This window comes from Protopterus annectens, chromosome 2.part0, assembly GCF_019279795.1.
Source record: "Protopterus annectens isolate FY-2018-M chromosome 2.part0, PAN1.0, whole genome shotgun sequence".
NCBI classification, from domain to species: domain Eukaryota; kingdom Metazoa; phylum Chordata; order Ceratodontiformes; family Protopteridae; genus Protopterus; species Protopterus annectens.
In genome coordinates this window covers 133856580-133876852 of record NC_056728.1, presented here as the reverse complement: position 1 = coordinate 133876852, position 20273 = coordinate 133856580, and the positions used below count along the sequence as shown (strand labels likewise).

General features: G+C 39.2%; 1 protein-coding gene across 1 annotated transcript in view; it reads right to left on the bottom strand.

Annotated features, from left to right (window-relative positions):
- HECW2 (HECT, C2 and WW domain containing E3 ubiquitin protein ligase 2) overlaps positions 1-20046 on the bottom strand; it is a 2117141-nt gene extending 2097095 nt beyond the window's left edge. The window contains exon 1 of the mRNA XM_044060621.1: positions 19148-20046. The gene's annotated coding sequence lies outside the window, so the exon portion shown is untranslated. The remainder of the gene's footprint in view (positions 1-19147) is intronic.
- Between the last annotated feature and the right edge of the window lie 227 nt (positions 20047-20273).

Below are 20273 nucleotides of genomic sequence, written 5' to 3'. Positions count from 1 at the left end.
TCCAAACACTTAAACCATGAATGACCACAACTCTTTCTCACCAAGAAAATAAAGGGCCTAAATCATACTCTGACTGCCACAGAGCCTTGTCCTTCATCTCAGTATCATATAGAATACTGAGCACCATTCTCTGCATCATGTACACAGGCTATCATAGCCTATCCTCTATGATTTACTATGCATTAGCAAGTCCAAAGGCCGAATAATCACCCACCCAAGAGATCTTAATTTTTTCTGCAATACAAATGGAACATGGTAGAGGGACAGAGATGTATCACAGAAAATACCACTTCTTTGGAATGGTCTTCTCCACATAAAGCAAAGTACTTCCAATACTGTAATCCAAATGTAACCCGTATGAAGGGATGGGAATCTGCAAATTCACCACTGGTTTAGTACCCTTGCCCTGTATGGTTAGGGTTAACATGCAAATGTTCAACCAAGCTCTGGGTTATTCTAACTTAAAGTTTAGGGGCTAACCACTTAATGAAAATGTGGAGCTAGGCTTCTAAAGATCCTCACTGATCAGTAGTCTTGTAACTACATATGCACCTAATTCCCTTATTAAAGTGCATGCAGCTCCCTCTATTTTTACAATAGGTACTTTGTGGTTCTATTTCTTATGTCCTCCCCTTTCTTTCTTACAACCATTCCTTCTACCCATTTTGCCTCTTACTCTACTTCATCTCTCTCCATCAACCCCTCATTCACAATACACGTTCATAGTTTCCACCCATCCATACCTGAAACAATTTACAACTAACATATCTTCCTCTAACGCACTAAGGCAGTCACTAGATGAGAGATGAGGCCTGTTCTTTTAGTCTTGGTACTAATAATTATACACCTTTCTTTCCCCTCCCTCCCTTTCTTTTTCCTTAAGATACTTACCTTATTCTGGCAATACCCACCATTACTATCATAAGGATGCCTTGGTAACCTCTATGATAATGGCGACATGTTTTGTACCTCAACTTTATCCCATTTTTCTAACGTACTCTGTTCTATTGCTGCTAACTGCTGCTGTACTAAGTGAGGATATAAGTCACTCAATAAGCTCACCTGCATGAGAGGACAGTGGCAGAGTAGAAGCATTACAGACAGCACTTCCCTTGACTTATTTCCAAATCACCTCAGTCAGAAAGAGGGAACATGACTTATGCACTGACTGTCTACCATAGTATTAATGAAGTCATCTCTCAGTGATGGTGAAACATGACTTAGACACTAGCTGCCCATATTAGTCTCTATCAAGACACCATTGAAGAAATTAGAAAATTTTGCTTAGTCACTGAAAGTTCATTCTTTTATTTAACCAAGTTACTTCTGTGTGAGAGACAGGAAACAACACATTATCTGTCTGTCCCTCTGTCTTAACCCTGATCAAGCCACCTCAGTGAAAGAAGTAAAAACTTAGGCACAAGCAATCTATCATTCCCTTGACCAGGTCACCTCTTTGAAAGAGGGAACATGGTTTAGACTACATGTCTGTCTTTTTATCATCTTGGCCACCAGTGTAACTATTAGGAAACTAGGCTTGGACACTATCCATTTTTAGTGGGTCAGAAAGGGTATAAGCAAACACTAGTTTAACAGTATTACCTACCAGAAAAGAGCTATATGAATACTTGAGTAGCAGAACCATCAATCACAGTACTAGAAAAATCTATATGTTGAGCTTTGTGACCTGTCTTTATAAGTATTATGGCTCCACCCCCAATTCTGGAACCACAGTGATCACCCTTAAATGTGTAGTAGTATAGTAATAGAAAAGGGAGAACAGAGCTTCTAGCAAAAAAAATACAGTAAAGAATATGCCAATAGGTCAATACATTAAGTACTTTCAACCTGATAATGTTCCATAGACTTCAACAGAACTTCTTAAGCCTTTCCATGAAAACAAAAAAAAATGTTTGCAGCATGTTGAGCTCACAATCACGAAAAGACTTCTTCATTCAGATGTCCCAGAGGTTTGCAGGAGTTGGTGTTTAACCTGCTCTATGTGATGGAGTAAATGCTCTGCCAGAAGTCCTTTTATGAAATCCTCAAGGTCCTTTTACAATTCCATTTCTTTCTATGAGGATTATGATTACATTCTGTTTCTATGAGAATAAATTTAACAGTTTCAGCTTGGATGTTATCTAAAATGAGAGTCAGCAACTAATGGCTCATTCCCTCAGTTCTTATTTATTCCTGGCTTCCAGAGTGATACGACAACAAGCTTGTTCATTTTTCTTCTCTCCCCAGAGTATATAGTCCATTGCATTTTGGTATTACCATGTTGCAAACATTTTTTACTTTCATGGAAAAGCTTACGAAGTTCTGATGTAGTCCACAGAGCACTACCAGAATGAAAGCACTTAACAAATTCAACTTTGGCATATTCATTCCTGTATTTTGAAACTTTTTTAAAAGCTGTTTGCTTCTGGGACCACAGCACCTATTGAAAACAGTAGGGGTCCCTTAACAAAATTCACAATATACAATATATACATTCTATATACAAATTTTACAACTTATTTACAATTATATACTATTACCTCACATATTTCAACATTTTAAGCTTTCAATTCCCCTGCTCTTTTTTCCATAAGCAAAATCTTATTTTCTTCAGAATTTCTGACAGAACCCATTTCCCATTAAATTTTATCTCATTCATGTTTTCATTCTAGACAATCCAGATTATACAAAACAATTTTTATATAATCTATCTATATCATTTTGTTTCATATTTTCATAGTATCCGTACTCTATCACATCCATATTTACACACTTAACATTTTTCAATCCTTCCTTTTAAACATTTTTGTCACATATTTATTTCCATAATTGATTTACTTTTTTACATTTCAGAAAACATGTTCTGTGGCCTCTAATTCCCCACAACATATGCAGATTCCATCTTTTACAGCTTCATATGGCATATTTACCTTTACTGGAAGCCTATTTATAGAGAACTTCCACAAAAATCTGAATATTCCACATATTTTTCATATCTTTTCATTCTGCTTTTACACCTTTCACTCTTTTTCTCGTAATTGCTTCCAGGAGTAAACATAATAAAATTGTCCCATTATATTTTCATACCATTCTTTCCTACCTTATCTATATTTTTAAATCAATCTTCCATACTAATAGTTTCTCTTGATATAGTTTCATTTCTGTACAAGCAATTATTTTACTTCTTTTTAAACATTTAAGCTCTTCCCATATTTCTATATATTTTTCCCTATAATCTTTATCAATAATTTCCTTTTTCCTTCATTCTTATCAATAGTTTGTATAAATTCAGTAAGGCTACATATATACAATTGGGTTTATCAAACCCAAACCTCCTGCCTTTTCTGTAACATAAATAACTCCTCTTTTAATAGGGTTCTGTCCAGATCCCCATATAAATGTAAATAGCATATTCCTAAGTCTTTTTCATATTCCAGTGGTATCATAAGTCCAAGTGCTATATGTGGCCATCTTACCTAATATTACTGAAATAAGTAAACATGCTTTTTTCCTATATGTAAGTTTGAATGTTCTCCAAAATATACAAATACTCCTTATTTTAAGTATCAAATATTTACATTGTGTCACTCTGTTGCTCATTACCAAACCTTATTCCCATAATTTCTGTTTCTTCGTTATTAAACTGCACGCCTCTTTTTTTGAAAACCGCAGTCCTTTACTCTTGTCCTCATTAATATTCAAGCCTAACTCCTTTAATTCTTTGCCAAGTGTCTTAATAGCTGTGCTCATCCATTCTTTATTTTTCACAACTAATACTAGATTGTCCGCATAAGAGAACATTACTGGAATCTGAATTCCCTCTGGTATACAATATTTAGCTTCTTCCAGTAATAAATTTATCTTGGTTAACTACTGCATTCATAACCAATGGAAATAGAATACTACTTACTGAGCAAAACTTGCAAAATGTGGAAAATCAAAACATTTTTCCACATTTTGATCAAATTCGTTTTCCAAATTTGGTAATACAGAATTACCAAAATGCAGGAAATGTTAACCACAGATTTTCCAGATCCCCACTGTAGTGCGATCTGTTATCAGAATGTCAATCCCATATTAGTGAATGCACACTACCATTCATTAATGTGGATGCGAACATTTCCGGATCGGCAATATGGAAACTGGAAAACATGCATTCGACCATCCCACTTTTGCGTAACTGCCATTCCACATTTTAATAGTAAACCACTTGCTGGACATACTTGCTTAATACCACTTTTTTTTTCTATTGTCTCACCCAACCATTAACCACTAATTTCACTTTATTTTTGTTATATACTGATTTTAAAATGTTGATTACTTTATTTCTCATATTATATTCTTTCATAATTTCCCATAATGCTTCATGCTGAATCTTATCAAATCCTTTACACACATCTCCTAATAATATTTTTAATTCTGTATCCCTATTTATTGCATCTACCAATTCTTTTATTATCATTAAAAGTTCTGGACTTCCCATTTCTTTTATTCCAAAGAATGTTTCATTTAGTAATTTATTAACCTTACTTGCTATTCTTTTTTTTCTATTATTTTCATACAAGTCTTATAATCAACATTGTTTAATACTAATGGTCTTCAGTTTTTATGTCTGTTCTTTCTCCCTTTTTCCATATATATATTTCATTGTAGAAATACATATTTCATAGGATCATAGAAACTTCCTAGATTATTGGCCCTGAGGTCCTTACAAGCCTAGCCAAGAATTTAGCCCATGTTCCGAAAAGTCAGCACCCAATGCCCCTGTCCAGCAGGGACACAGGTGGAATCCCAGGGGTGTATTTTCTGTTCCCCATCCTGTTATCCAAGTTGCTCTTAAAAAGGGTTAATGAGGTACTCTGCTTGACGTAGACAGGGAGCCTATTCCACAAAATGGGGAGTCTCATTGGCCACAAATCTGTCATGCCAACAAGTCCTATTGATGTCACAGACCAGGTTGAAGTTATGCATGTGGGTTACTCAAGCTTGACTTGTGGATATGCAGCAGTCCCATCAAGGTGGGGTCTGAGACTGCTTTGTATGCCAAACAGAGATCACCTCTGAGAAGTCTGTATGAGACTGAGGACAGGGCTTTTAGCCTATCTGTGTAGGGTAGATGTTTGAGGCCCTGGATTCTCCTGGTGAGGAACCTCTGTGGTCTCTCCAGCTGTTGCATGTGCTTTGTGAGGTACATGCCAAAAGGGGCATTGTACTTAATAATGGGTCTTACAAGGGAAGAATACAGGGATGTTATGACCTCCTTGTGTCTGGATGAGATACCCTTACTAATGAGGTGGGCCATGTAGAAAGCTTTCCATACAACTGAGGTAATATGGTGGTCAAAAGTCAGTTTGCTACCAATCTGGGTGCCCAAGTCCCTCATGACTGACTGCGTGTTTAGGACCTTGTTATTACTGTGATAATTTGTGGGGATGTTACTCTCCACAAAGGGGAGGATGATGCATTTTTTGGCATTCAGTTTGAGGTCATGTTTCTGGCACCAGTCATTTGTTTGGGCGAGACCCTCTTGGAGGTTGTCCACAACATTAGAAAATTTATGACAGCGCCCAGCTTGCAGTCATCTGCAAACTTGGTCAGCCATGGCCCACTGGTTTTAGCCCGTACCTCAGAAAAGTATATCCCAAACAATAGAGGCCCCAAGACTGATCCCTGGGGTACACCACTCATTATAGTTCTACTGTTTGAGATAGCTTCCCCTATTTTGACTAGGTGGGTTCTATCAGTGAGCCAGTTTGCTACCCATCTGGTAACATATAGATTGATGCCTAGTTGACAGAATGTATCTATTATACCTGAGTGGGGAATAGTATTGAAGGCTTTGGCCAGTCAAGGTAGGTGGTGTGCACCATCTTCCCCTCGTCCATGGCTTTGGCGACTGTCTCAAAGAAGTCAACCAAATTTAACAGGCATGACCTCCCCTTGGCGAAACCAAACTGTGTGGGGTCGAGTATTTGGAGGTTACCAATGTCCTTGTTAATGAGGCCCATGATAATCCTTTCCATGGAATTGCAGATCAGGCTAGTTAGGCTGATCTGTCTATAATTTCCTGGATCAGTGGACGCTCCTCCTTTGTGCAAAGGGATGACAGTGGCTGTCCTCCACTCGGCTGGGATGAAGCCAGTACTCAGGCTTTGGTGGAACAGGGTGCCTAATGGTGCTTCAACTTCCTGCCTGAGTTCATGTAGGATGCAGCCTGGGACACCTGAAAGAATATATTAAAATACATTGGCTCTGTCCTTGCTCTAACCCAGACTGATACCTCTATGCCCCCCATTGTACTCCCTATACTTCTCTACTCTATTGTTCTATACCGCTCTACTCTACTGTTCTTTGTTCCCTACCTTATTAACAACTAAGATAACCTAATGAGATTTTTCATTCTAGTATATTAAAAAAAAAAGTAACTCTTTTTTTGATTTTCTCTCATATGTTGCTTTTTCTCAAATTTCAATTTCAGCTATTAGACTCTGTGCAAATTTATCCTCATGTACAATCAAAACAATGTATAACATTATCATGTTACTATTGTATATATTCTATGTTTGGTTACTACCTATTCTTCGAGCTTTTCTCCCCGGGCCTCTACTGAAAATGGACATATATCCAGTTAGACTAGCCCGGTCAACAAATGTAAAATAAAATAAATAAATAAAAAATAAAATATTATTGCGTCCCATGGATACTCTACTTTTTGCCTTTGACAGGCAGTGATGACTTGCTCCCAAGAGATAAAGGGAGGGGGCATGTGCTGAGGATGCCCTGATTTACGGATGGGGGGACAGAGGGGTAAAGTTTTCACTGAAACGGTCTGCCAGCAGATTGGCTATATCTACAGCATTTGTGTATGTGGTGTCCTTGACCACCAGTTCTGAGCAGATCTGAGTGCTTCCTTTAAGATTGTGGACATATGTGAAGAAGGTCTTATGACTGTCTTTAGTAGTTGTGGCCAGTTTGGACTCAAAGTTTGCTTTGCAGGATTTCACTAGTGCTTTTATTTGCTTGTTCAGGGTAAGGAGAAATTGCTTCCAATTAGGCAGCTGCTCCTTCTTTTTCCTGTACAGCAATTTTTTCCTTTTATTATAGATTTTGTTTATTGCAGGTTTCCACCAGACAGGTTTACTCTTCCTTGAGGAGGAGGAGGATTTTGTCCTGTCAGGCATTCCTGATTTCATGCAGCTATATAAATGCTTGAATAGTACCTTGGTGTAGGTTTGGACATATTTGCCAGTTCTTGTGGAGGGGAGAGGGCTGTGAAACTTTTTATACCTTCCCTCAGGAGGTTGTAATCAGCTTTGGAGAAGATTTTGTTTGTTTGACCGTAGCTTGGGCAAGGGTCAGGGGAGATGGTGACTTTGAAAGTGACCACTTTGTGGTCGGATCTTACCAGGAAGGATGACACTGTAAGGATGCTGCAGTGGTTGCTCATGTTGGTTAATACCAAGTCCAAGATATTGTCACCTCCTGTGGAGGTGTCGACCAGCTGGTCAAGTATTTGCACTGACAAAATCAAGGCATCTCTGAGCATTTGTGTTTTGGCATGAGTAGTTCTTCCAGTCTATGGCTGGATAGTTAAAGTCACCCAGGATCAGGGTAAAGGGTTGAATCTTGATAGATTTGAAGAGGTCCAGATAGGTGAAGTGGGTATTTTGAGTCAAAGTTAGGGGCCTGTAGCTAGCTATAATTTGAATAGGGGTCGTGTCAATGGTTAACTGCACCTGGAGTGTCTCCCATGCATCATACTGTTTGAACAGCCTGGAGGTGTATATGTCTTTAATATATATTGCAACTCGGGTCTATATTATAAAATCGAATGTTTAGGTTGTCAAACACCTAAACGTCGACATCTAAACTGCGAAAGCTGAAAACCGTGAATGGCCACTTCCACACATTTTTTCACAGGGAAAAAATTTGCTTGACCGTTATCGGTAATTTGCCCTTTTCCCCAATGTAGAGCAATCTCAGAGTTGGCATATTTAGTTAGGGTAGGTGTGGGGAGCACAGCCCCCACATTGGGGGGTGTGGGGGGTGAAGCCCCCCATTTGATTAGGGTTTGAAAGTTTGTTTTCCTGTCCGCCGACCAAGCAAATATTTTACCTGTGAAAATATGTGCGGAAGTGGCCGTTCGCGGTTTTCAGCTTTCGCTGTTTAGATGTTGATGTTTAGGTGTATGACAACCTAAACGTTTGATTTTATAATATAGACCCTGCAACTCCACCTCCTTTTACTTTGCTGCCCATGGTTTTGGGTGTGAATGTATGATAGGATGAGTAAGTTGGTATGGCTGAGGTGCTCTCATAGGTTCATAGGTGTGAACTAGGCTAATGGCCCTGGAGCCTTTACAAGCCTAGCCCATAGGATTATCCTGGCATTGTGTCACCCAACCTTAGTTCCCAGTGCCTCTGTCAAGTAAAGCCACTGGAGTGATCCCTGGGGTGAATTTTCTATTTCCCATCCACTCATCAAGATTTCTCTTGAAGAGGCCCAGTGAGGTGCTCTGCTTGACATATATGGGAAGTCTGTTCCATAGCATGGGCAGTCTCTGTTTTATAAACCTGTCCCTCCAGCATGTTCTGTTGATTGTGGTAATGAGGTTGAGGTCTCTGGAGTGTGTGGTGTGGAGGGATTGGGATTTCTTCAGATGTAGCATTTCTAACAGAGCTGGGTCAGACATAGCTTTGTAAGTCAAGCAGAGATCGCCTCTAAGTAGGCTATATGAGACACAGAATAGTTGGAGTTCTTTTAGTCTGTCCATGTAGGACAAATGTCTAAGGCCTACGATCCTCTTTGTGAGATACTTTTGTTGCCTCTTCAGTTGCTGCAGGTATTTAGTGAGGTACATGCCAAATGGGGCATTGTACTCAATGACTGGCTTTATGTGGGAAGAGCAGAGGGAGCCAATGACCTCTTTCTTCCTGGATGCAAAACCCTTAGTAATGAGATGTGCCACATAGAAGGACTTTCTGACCACAGTGGCAATGTGGTGGCCAAAAGAGAGGTTGCTGTCAACCTGTGTTCCCAGATCCTATAACGCATCGATATGTTAATTCATGGGAACCGGGTTTTTGCCAAAGGGGATGATGACACATTTTTTCGCATTGAGCTTAAGGTCATGGTTCTGACACCAGTCATTGGTCTCAGTCAGGCCTTTCTGTAGGATGTTAACATCACTTGGGGAGCTAATAATAGCTCCCAACTTGCAATCATCTGTGAACTTTGTTGTCAGAGTCCCTTCATGTTGGCCTGGACTTCAGAGAAGTAGCTACCAAACAGGAGAGGACCCAGGACCGAACCCTGTGGGACTCCACTCATAACTGGTCGGCAGTCTGAATTGGAGTCAGCTACTTTCACACTGTGGGTTCTACCTGTGATCAAACAAAACACTGTGGTGCGCTGCGTTCGATACGCAAAGTAAAATATCAAAAACAAAATAGAACACAGTTACGTAAAAACACCAGAATTTATTGCTGCAATAAATTCTGGTGGTTTTACGTAACTGTGTTCAATTTTGTTTTTGAGGTTCTACCTGTGAGCCAGTTTGCAACCCACCTAGTGATATAGGGGTTGATGCCTAGCTTAGTGAGTTTTTCTATGATTCCTGAATGGGGAATGGTATCAAAGGCCTTGGTCACATCAAGGTAGGCTGTATGAACCACCTTGCCTTCAACCACAGCTCCGGGGCTGACTCAAACAAGTTGACCAAGCTGAGCAGGCATGATCTACCCTTTACAAAACCAAACTGTGTGGGATCCAGAGTTTGGAGATTCCATATATCCTTTTTTATTAGGTCCATGATGATGTGTTCCATAGCTTTGTATATCAGACTCATCAGGCTAATGGGGTGATAGTTCCCAGGGTCTGCAGTCACTCCTCCTTTGTGGAGAGGGATGACTGTAGCAGTGTGCCATTCGGTAGAGACAAAGCCTGAGGTGAGGCTATGATTGAACAGGGCACACAGGGGAGATGCCAGTTTACTCTGTAGTTCATGTGGAACACAGCCAGGGATATTGTCAGGTTCCATAGAAGCTGTATTCTTGGCCTTGGACAGTGTTGTTTTAGGGATCTCAACTTTTTGTTGAGGCTAATAAGGGAGTTTTTCCAGGCTTGGGACTTCACCTTATTCTGCATCAGTTTCCTCCTTCTGTTGTAGAGTTTGTTTATGGCAGGGGACCACCAGATTGGCTTCCTTTTTTGGAGGAGAGCGTCTTGGTTCTATTGGGTATGGCGAGATCCATGCATTTGTGTACATGTTTGTACAGTGCATTGGTGTATGATTCGGCAGTCATGCAACTGATCTCCATTTGCATGGGGGCCGTGAAGTTAGCCACCTCTGTTTATAGGAGCCCAAAGTTAGCATTGGAGAAGTTTTCATGGTGGTTACCTTTGCAGGGGGGGGGGTGAATTTCCAAGATGATTTGTTTGTGGTCAGATCTAACCAGGAAGGAGTTGACTATTGGTGTAGAGCAATGGTGCCCATGTTAGTAAAGACCAGGTCAAGGATGTTGCTACCTCTAGTGGGGGTAAAAACGAGCTGGTCCACGGCATTGGAATTAATGAATTCCAAGAAACACTGGGCAAGTGTATTGGTACATGTGTAGTTTTCCCAGTTAATGGAGGGGTAGTTGAAGTCACACAGTATAAGGAGTGTTAGGTTGGACCTTAATATTCTCCATGGTGCTTAGGAACATATAGTGTGAGTCTTGCGACATGGTTAGGGACCCATAGCTGGCTATGACCTGAATTGCTGTCTTACCCAGTGTTAGCTGCACCTGAAGTATCTCACATGTGTTATGTTGGGCTACTAGGTGTGTGCATCCTTTATGAATATGGAAACACCACCGCAGCTTTAAACCAGGTTTCTGTGAATGCACAAATATCAGCGTCTTCCAGGGTTAAGAATGCTTGTAATGAGTGCAGTTTCATGTTTAGACTCCTAGCATTTAGCAGTACAACCTTTAATTTGCATTTTGATGAAGTTTTCATATTGGTAGTTTTGATCTCATGGAATTGCCTAAAAAAAGCACTATGGGGGGAGGCAACAGCCTTTCCAAGAAGTCTGAAGACCAAGGGAGACAGGTGCAGGCCATCTCTGGCAAAGTATCGTGATCTGTTGATCATGTCTTCCCAGGCTGTCGGGTACTGGATCCCCTTGGAATGACACCAGAAACTAAGCCAATTGTTAATGTCAATAATTTTCTGTTTGTATTGAGGCATCATTCTGGGTGACGGTAGAATGCTGCTTAAGGCTAGGAACATACCTGCCTGGGACACATATTCAGTGAGCTCGGTCATGTCTCTCTTCATATAGTCCAGAGAGGTAAATCTCAAGTCATTCACACCAACGTGGACTATGACACAATCATAACAGTACCTCTTGTTGAGAGACTTGAGTGCATGGGTAATGTGGAAGATTCTGGCACCTGACAAAAAACTAATTGCGGCTTTCTCCTTATCTAGCCTGGTGAGGGGCATGTATGTGTGCCTCACAATGGAGTCTCTTATGACTAATATGTTGGGTTTAAGTTTAGGCCTTAGTGGCTGTGAGACACAGGTGTGTGGACTAAATGTGGTGTGGTAAGCAGTGGAGTTCACGTGTGTTTTTGCCTCAGCAGTCTCTTTTGGTTGTCTATGTTTTTGTTGAGGACCTCCACATATGTGGGTGAGTGTTGTGTAGGTGTGGGTGGTGTGTGAGGTGTGGTGTTTGTGTCGACAACCTTCTCTGTATCAGATATCCTGGCTTGTGAGGGAGAGAGCATAGACTCCAGGTTCCTAATGTAATTGAATCTCTCAAAAATTGCGTTTCTAGGTGGTAGTAGTAGTAGAGGGCTGTCCGTGTACATGAGGCAGTTGCTACACTGTCTCAGGATGCCCGTATCAACCAGACTGGCAGGAGAAATAATAGGGAATTGTCCATCCATATTAGTCAGAATCTGAGGGAGAGAGGCCACAGACAGAAATGGGGGTAAGGGTGGAAGGTCTAAGAGGAATCCTACTAAATGTTCACACAAGTGCTACTAAGGGAAAATTTGGAGCTGGAATACCTTGCAATAGGTTAAAAACAGTGCAGCTGTAGTGTGTGATGTATAAACAAGCCCAAACCAGCTCAAACATGGGGTTTAAATACCACAAAAAAATAGAAGAGTCTAGTAACACAGAAATCTAGCCTCTTTGCCTACAAGTGTGCTAAAGATGAGGAACTACACTGTTGGGATACAGCTGTATCTAAGGGAAAAACTGTTAAAGTTATCTGTTCGGGTGTAGCGCACAATTGTGCGGCAGTCTGTGGTTCTAGGCAATGAGCAAACAAGCAGAAACCCACTCAAGGGTTGGGGATTAAATACCAGAAGTTTAAAACCTAAAACAACTTTAAAAAAGCTCATAAAAAACAATGAGGTGTTTACTCCAAGCCCTAGCCCAGCCATCCTTTACTAGCCAGGGACCAATCAGCACTAGAGTGCAGAAGGGCCCTTTATAATCCAAGATGTCCTGGAAAATGTGCTGAGAACAACTGAACACACAGCCACAACAAACAAACAAACAGGCCCAGAAACAACAAGCCTGAGTCTGGACTACGCTACAGCTACTAGCTGCACTATTTTAGGCAGAAAACACTACAGAAATGTTTACCACAGCAGACAAACAGCAGTGAGTCACTAAATAAAAGTTTTAAACAAAAAAAAAGAGCAAGCAGACTCTAGAGAATGCTTTAAACTACAAACAAATCAGTTGTATGATACACTTCTTGGTGGGAAAATCAGAGCAAACAAACAGATGCTTAACAAATGGATAAAATTTCCAGTTAATATCTTTCAAACTGTGAAAATGGCTAGTAAACCACTTGCTGGTCAGCCTTGCTTAATACCACTTTTTATTTCTATTGTCTCACTTAACCAACCATTAACCAATTAATTTCACTTTATTTTTGTTATATACTGATTTCAAAATGTTGATTACTTTATTCCTCATATTATATTCTTTCAAAATTTCCCATAATTTCCCGTATTTTTCATCATTTACCCCTCTTTCATACCGTTAATTCAACGCTTCTAGAAAATATTTGTTTGCCATTCTTGTATGTCCTTATACATCAGATTTTCAAGTCCATCTAAACCTGTAGCTGTTTCTACTTTTATTGTTTTCAGCACTTTTTAAAATTCTGCCACTGTACTCTTTTCTTCCATTCTCTTATTATCTTCTTCAGTCATTTTTTTAGGTTCCACTTATTCCAAAATATGTATTTTTACTGCCTGCATTATTTCTTTTTGTGTATTCATTATACATCCTTCATCATTCCTTAACTCTCTTATTATGCTTACTTTTTCTTTAACCATTTTACTTCGGTATGGTGCTACTTCTTTTCTTCCTTGTAAAAAATATCTTTGTTTGAACAACATTTCTTTAATTTTGTCCCGTTTCATTTTGTATAGCATTTTCTTTTTAGAAACCCTTCTTTATTGTCTGCTATGTTTTTAAATATATGGTTACTGATTTCCTTATATTTGCAACTGTCTTGTATTCTTTTTGTCCTTTGCCATTCCAGTACTTTTCTATATTTCTCTTTTAGACTAATCCACCAACTTGCCCAGTCTTTATAAAATCCTCTCATGTTTATATGATCTAACTATACATGACGTATCATATCCTTTACATACTCATTTAACTCCAATTCATCAATTATTTTTATCCCTACTTATTTTTATACAGCCTGTTCTTCTTGAATCTCTATCCAGATTGCTATGTGGTCTGTAAAATCCATAATTTTAACTCCTTGATGTAATATTCTTAAACTCTCTGATATGATAAAATAATCAGTTTCAGTTCTCAAATTACTCCCTCTGTATGTCCAATGTTTGCTTTTCCATAAGTACATTTTACCGCTTTTAATCACATCTGAAATGACTTTTACAGCTGGTCCTTCTTTTCGTCTGTGTCTTAAAAAACAGTTGAAGTCTCCCACTACTACTTCTTGCATATTTGCACTAATATAAATCAAGTATTTTCCTAAACATAATCTCTCTCTCTGTTTCTGTAATCACCCTATATATTTGTTTTTTCCATTTTATATTTATTATTAATATTCTGCCTGATACTACTAACATGTAAGCCAGAATTTCTATACAATCTTTACACAAAACTACCATTCCACAACACTTTTCTTTTCCTATGTTCCATATAACCTTACCTTCCCATAATCCATTTACTTGTATTCTTCCTCTCTCTGTTGTTATTCTTATTTCTGTTAATACTATAATATCCATATCTAACATGCTACACCATTCCAATATCCTAGCCTTCAATGAACATTATTTATACTATTCACTTTAATGGCTAGGATTCTCACCTTGTGGAAAAGTTTCTGTTCCTTTTGCTCATATACCTATATTTTTAAATTTGTGTTTTCTTTCACTCTTTCCCAGTAGAACTTATTTTACTTTTAACTCTTATCCATTATCTTCCCCATCGCTTGAATTACTTACTTCTTCCTCCATCTCTCCTTCTTTTCCTTGTGTTTTCCTCATGTATTCATTTGCTAACATTCCTATATCTTCCTCACTCATGTTTTCTTTTTGTCTTTCTTCTGTATTATCTATTAAAACATTGTCCCTATCTTGGTCTGACTTTATTTCCTGTGTATAATTCTCCTTAGCATTACAGTCGATACACAAATGTCCTATTTTTTCGCACTTTATACATTTTGCTCACGTTTTTACTTCATGACCAACTCTACCACAAATAAAACATTTCTTTTTGTCACAATTGTTAATTAAATGATCATTTTTACCACACACAAAGCATGCCTTTGGTTGTTCCCAGTATCTAACTAAACCCTTATTCCCCTCCACATTAATTATACTTGGCAAATGCATTATTTTATCATTTTGCTTTTTCAATACACCATATTCCCATCCCCCAGTCCATGACATTCTCACCCCCCCAGTCCATGAACCTCTATTGTCATAGATCTTAGTAATGGCCATTACTTCTCTACACAGTTTTTAAATAGTCTTTTAAATCATCTGTTTCAACATCAGTTCGGAATTGTATAAATACTCTTTTTTTGGCTTATTTGTTTAATGCCTACACAACATACAAGTTCCAGGGGTTTTCATTCTTTCTCTTTTCATATTGTTCTAAGAACTTTTCCATACATTGTGCTGCCTCAAACAAATGTCACAAAAAGTACCTTTGTTAATACAAATAAATACTTTTACCTCTCTGGGTTCAGTACCCAGTGGTGAAATGATGCTGTCCCATATCTCATACCTGTCCAGTTCCTTTTCCATTTTTCTACTTATCCTCAAAAATGCTTTCTTCTTACTTCTGTTCTCTTCTCTTCTTTCACCTTCTCTTACTGTTTTGCATACGATTTATTTTCTTCCTTCCTTATTTCTTGAATTTTGTCCATTATTTCTCCCCACAACACTGTCTTCTCACTTCCTGGTTCACTCGGTTCAATTAGTTCTTTTAAATAAGCATCCCACAACCCCTCCCAACTTGTGGGTTGTAACAACACACTCAGGTGTTGCAGAATCTGTTGCAAACAAATTTCACTGAAACAACTCCACTGAATCCACCATATCTACTTTGACTCCTTTTTGCATTTTTTTCAGCTCTCCTCCACTTTTTTTTTCTCTTCTCCATTCTCCTCACTCCACATAACTTCAGACTCATTTTCTGCCATATTCACCTTTTCAGCTGTTCGAGTAATAGCTTCACTCACATCAAAACCTGAAAAACCTCTCCTTCCTCCTCCTCCATACTTGATTTTGGACTTCCTTCTTCCCTGAGCCGCCTCCGTGCCTGGACCAGAAGACAGGAAGTGTAACAATGAATTGCATACCCATATGCAAACAGTATGGGAAGTTCCCTGGTGCTCCAGCTAAATTTCCCCTAGTAGTATAAATATCACCCAGAAAAGAGGCTACTAGCCTAGCCAGAGTAAAAAAAAAAAAAAACTTTTGACAGAGAGAACTGCGATCAGTGTTCTCCAAAATTCCAGAAGAATGTATCTATCCATTGTTCCTAAGTTCATTTTTAGTTCCCTTGTGCTCCAGCTAAATTTCCCCTAGTAGTATAAATATCACCCAGAAAAGAGGCTACTAGCCTAGCCAGAGTAAAAAAAAAAAAAAAAAAAAACTTTTGACAGAGAGAACTGCGATCAGTGTTCTCCAAAATTCCAGAAGAATGTATCTATCCATTGTTCCCAAGTTCATTTTTAGAGAGAACTGCGATCATTGTTCTCCAAAATTCCAGAAGACTGTATCTATCCATTGTTCCTAAGTTCGTTTTTAGAGAGAACTGCGATCAGTGTTCTCCAAAATTCCAGAAGAATGTATCTATCCATTGTTCCTAAGTTCATTTTTAGTTCCCTTGTGCTCCAGCTAAATTTCCCCTAGTAGTATAAATATCACCCAGAAAAGAGGCTACTAGCCTAGCCAGAGTAAAAAAAAAAAAAAAAACTTTTGACAGAGAGAACTGCGATCAGTGTACTCCAAAATTCCAGAAGAATGTATCTATCCATTGTTCCTAAGTTAATTTTTAGTAAGCAAATCCCTCCCTCTCAGTATGGGTTCCAGCCAACCACATCATGGGAACAGCTCTGCTATCCTTGACTAATAGCATGAAGCAGAAAATTAACTAAAGCAAGACTGTGGTTGTAGTTTTCCAGGATGTCTCCAAAGTATTCAGCAGGGCAAATGATTCTCTTTCTCTGTCATTTGGCCACCATAGATAGGTCTGTTTAATTATGCCTCACCCTCATTTTCCAGTTATCTTCAGAGTCAGACTTAAGTGCAAAATGAACAGATTTCATACACTTGCTCCCTGTTAGTATTCCACACCGATATGTTGCTGGTCCTCTTTTCAATACCATTTCCTTAATAACATGCTATCCCTCAGTACACCTGCTGATGTCATTCAACATGCACATGACCGATAGGCATACTTCGATGACAGCAATCTCACTGACATCTGCAGTCAATTATAGACTGGCTAAGTAAATCTTCAAAACTGGTGTCTGGACTTTAGACTTTCAAAACACATTTAAGGCTATGGTCAGGCTATCCCCATACAACTATGCTCATCTCCTAAACTCTGTTTTCAGGATTCTGTCATCAGATCATACCTCCTGCCAAAAAAAAAAAAAAAAAAAAAACTTTATGATCAGGCCAGGATACCTACACCAAGAAGTTATCTCCTGTCCTAGCTTACTTTACATTACCATACTTTTCAATAACATGTGGTCAGTCCCACCTCTCACCTGTGGCTAGCCACATTTTCCCCACATCATGCCATCAGGACTAATCATTACATTTTTTCCAAGGCATTGTAATGTTTGAAATTTGAATTTTATTTAAAATTCACTTGAAACTTGCCTACTTTAAATAGCAGTATACTTGTCTGGAAGACTAGAATAGTCTCTCTTTTTAAATGGTACACACTTTGATATTCATTCAGAAAACTCTTACCTTACCTGCACTCTTTTCACCAACAATAACTACAACAAAGCAACTTACTTTTAATGTTACCATATCTAAACAGTGGAATGCTGTCTCCATTCTTACAAGTCAAAACAACAATAAAAACTTGTTCCTCAAAAGCCCCTTCTCACATTTTTCAATCAAGCTTTCAATTTAGCTGTTCTGCAGAAATAACATACATTATGTGTGTTTTATTTTCTTAACAGCATAACAAGCTAATGCATTTCCCATGCCTACAGAATATGTAAGCAATACATATTTGCAATGTTTTATTTTTATATTGTAAACATTTCTCAGCCTTCTGCAATCATTGCAACTACAAATACAATATGATTTAATAAGTAAACTAGCAAAATGTGTTTACCTTTTCCTTTCTACATGTAAAAACAGCTCACTAAACAAGTTATTTAATTTCTCCCATGATTACTTTTGCAAATAGCACAGATACATATGTAGCAAGAAGGTATATACATCCTTTCTGTACTAATGTTTCAGTGAACTAATGTCATTGTTTTTTCTGCACTGCTATAATAATTGATCTGTGTGCAGCTTTCCTCCCTAAGCCTCTGCTGAAAATGGGCTCAGTCCAGGATTTCTAGATCAACAAATACAATAAATCAAATATAAAATGTTAAATCATAAGTCACCAGTGCACGCAGTCAAAATACATTTTGTTTTCTCTGTGATCTAGTCACTTACTTAGCCAGATTATTTTTACTTTCATAATTGCAAATTTAAAGTGCATCACCTCAAGTCAGCCACAGTGTAGTGGCTAGAAATGTTTAATTGAAGAGATGGCAGTCAGTTTCTAAGAAGCCCCCACCATTAAACTGTTAAACAAGACTTGGCAATCCTGGCAGGACACAGTTCTGCACAACTTGCATTTAAAGCTCGGTCCTTGTCCTAAAAAGAATTAGCTACAATCATGTCATTGCTCATTGGTGTCTTTTAGTATAGTTAGTCATTTAAACACTACTATCAAATGCTCACCACCAGTTCTTTTTTTCAACAGCCATTTTCCCACGTTTCCCACGAAACTTTGGTTCAGCAACGAAACAGTTATTTCTAAAAACAGACAACACCTGCTTTGCAGACTGTTGTGCCTTTCGGCTTTTCCCGGTTAGGGGTCACCACAGCGGAACTTCGGTCCGCTAATGATTGGCAGTAGATTTTTACGTGCTGAGTTGCCGGCCCTAACCCACAACCTTCAACGAAGGAACGCCCATTCACGCATGTCGCCACACAGAAAACGCTCTGAGAATCGAACTAAAGGAGCATATTTCCTAAACTTCCCCATATTAGTACTGTGGTGGGTCTATAGCACAGGGCATGTGCACTCAACCAAACCAAGAAAAGCTGCTCAAGCAAGTTTACATAAATAACAAAAATAATACCTCCCAGATGGTGATAATCTTCATAATGCTAGTAGGGGGTTGGGCAACGGTGATAAAGATCATGGAAATCACTGCAGACACTGTCAGCATCAGCAAAGCAGAGTAGTGATAAACATTACAAAATACTGAGAGCTCATATTATACAAAAAAAAGCTGTATAGTACAATGTGCACAAAACGTATTCAGACCCCCGCCCCCACTTAGTTCCTAGTGCATGTTGACAAAAAAAGGTTTGGCAGACAAAATCACACTTACATTTTTATGCAGCAGGCAGCCAACTAACTCGATGTGAGTTAAGACAATACGCTGCTGCAGAAAGACTTGAATGATCGATTCCTCTTCTGCCTCGATGTCCCCACAGAGACTGTTTATTGCAGAGGTGGTTTCATCCAATGCTGCAGGACCGGACAAGGGACAAAGGACAGGGTAGGATGCCACCACGGTCCCCTCGGAGTGGATGTATCCCTTGGTTTATTCCCAGTCATGCCGTACCCCCGAGCGTTCTCCTTTGTGGATGAGGTGGTAGCAGAAGCAGCCTTTCCCAGCCTGCTAGGGCACCCCCAGGTACCCACACCAATCCGTGAGAATAGCTGATGAGGTGCCTTAATTATTTTATTGCAATGGAATAAAGCAGTTACTCGAAGCCAGCAAGGGGAGCTTACATTCTGCTGTATACTGTTTTTTTAACCGTATTATTATTATTCTTTTGCGATATGTTCCTAGTATACCTTGGAAATCCCAAAACTCCTGCCTGATTTTTTTTCCAGACAAGCCACTAGTTCCAGGTCGGAGGCTGGCTTTACTGTTGCGATGGAGCAGCCCTGAAACGTGTTTCCTCTGCGTCACTCCCAGAGGCAGCCTTGGTGGATTGTATGCATCTTTTGGGGGGGCGCTTCACGCCCTCTGATCGGTTACAGAGGTGTGTGATAACATTACATCAGGGGATGCTCAACATCAGCAGTTCACCAGTGAGAGGGGAGGGGGGGTACGCCCAATCACACTCCGAAGGATTGGCTTCTGCTTAGTCAGTCCCGATCATATGGCTGCTGTAAAGTACATTACAGGTGGCTGAGGAAAGCCAGAAACAAATCTAATACTGGAAATATTCAGGAGCTCATCGTGTTAGCCAAACGCCTCAGTGCGATCCTCCCCTTTAAACATATTATGAATGCATTTTTTTAATAAATGTTAGGAAAAGAAGTCTGTGCCTTAGAAATCACATCAGCCATCCCGTTAATAAATTAACCTGCGCCTCTTGGAAACTGCAGCAGTTTTTGTGCACTTACAGTCAGAACCGCCACCTGCGCTTCTTTTATTAAGACCATCCTGATTTGAGGTTTTGAGCTGATGTGACATAACAATTGTAAGCACTGATAATCGA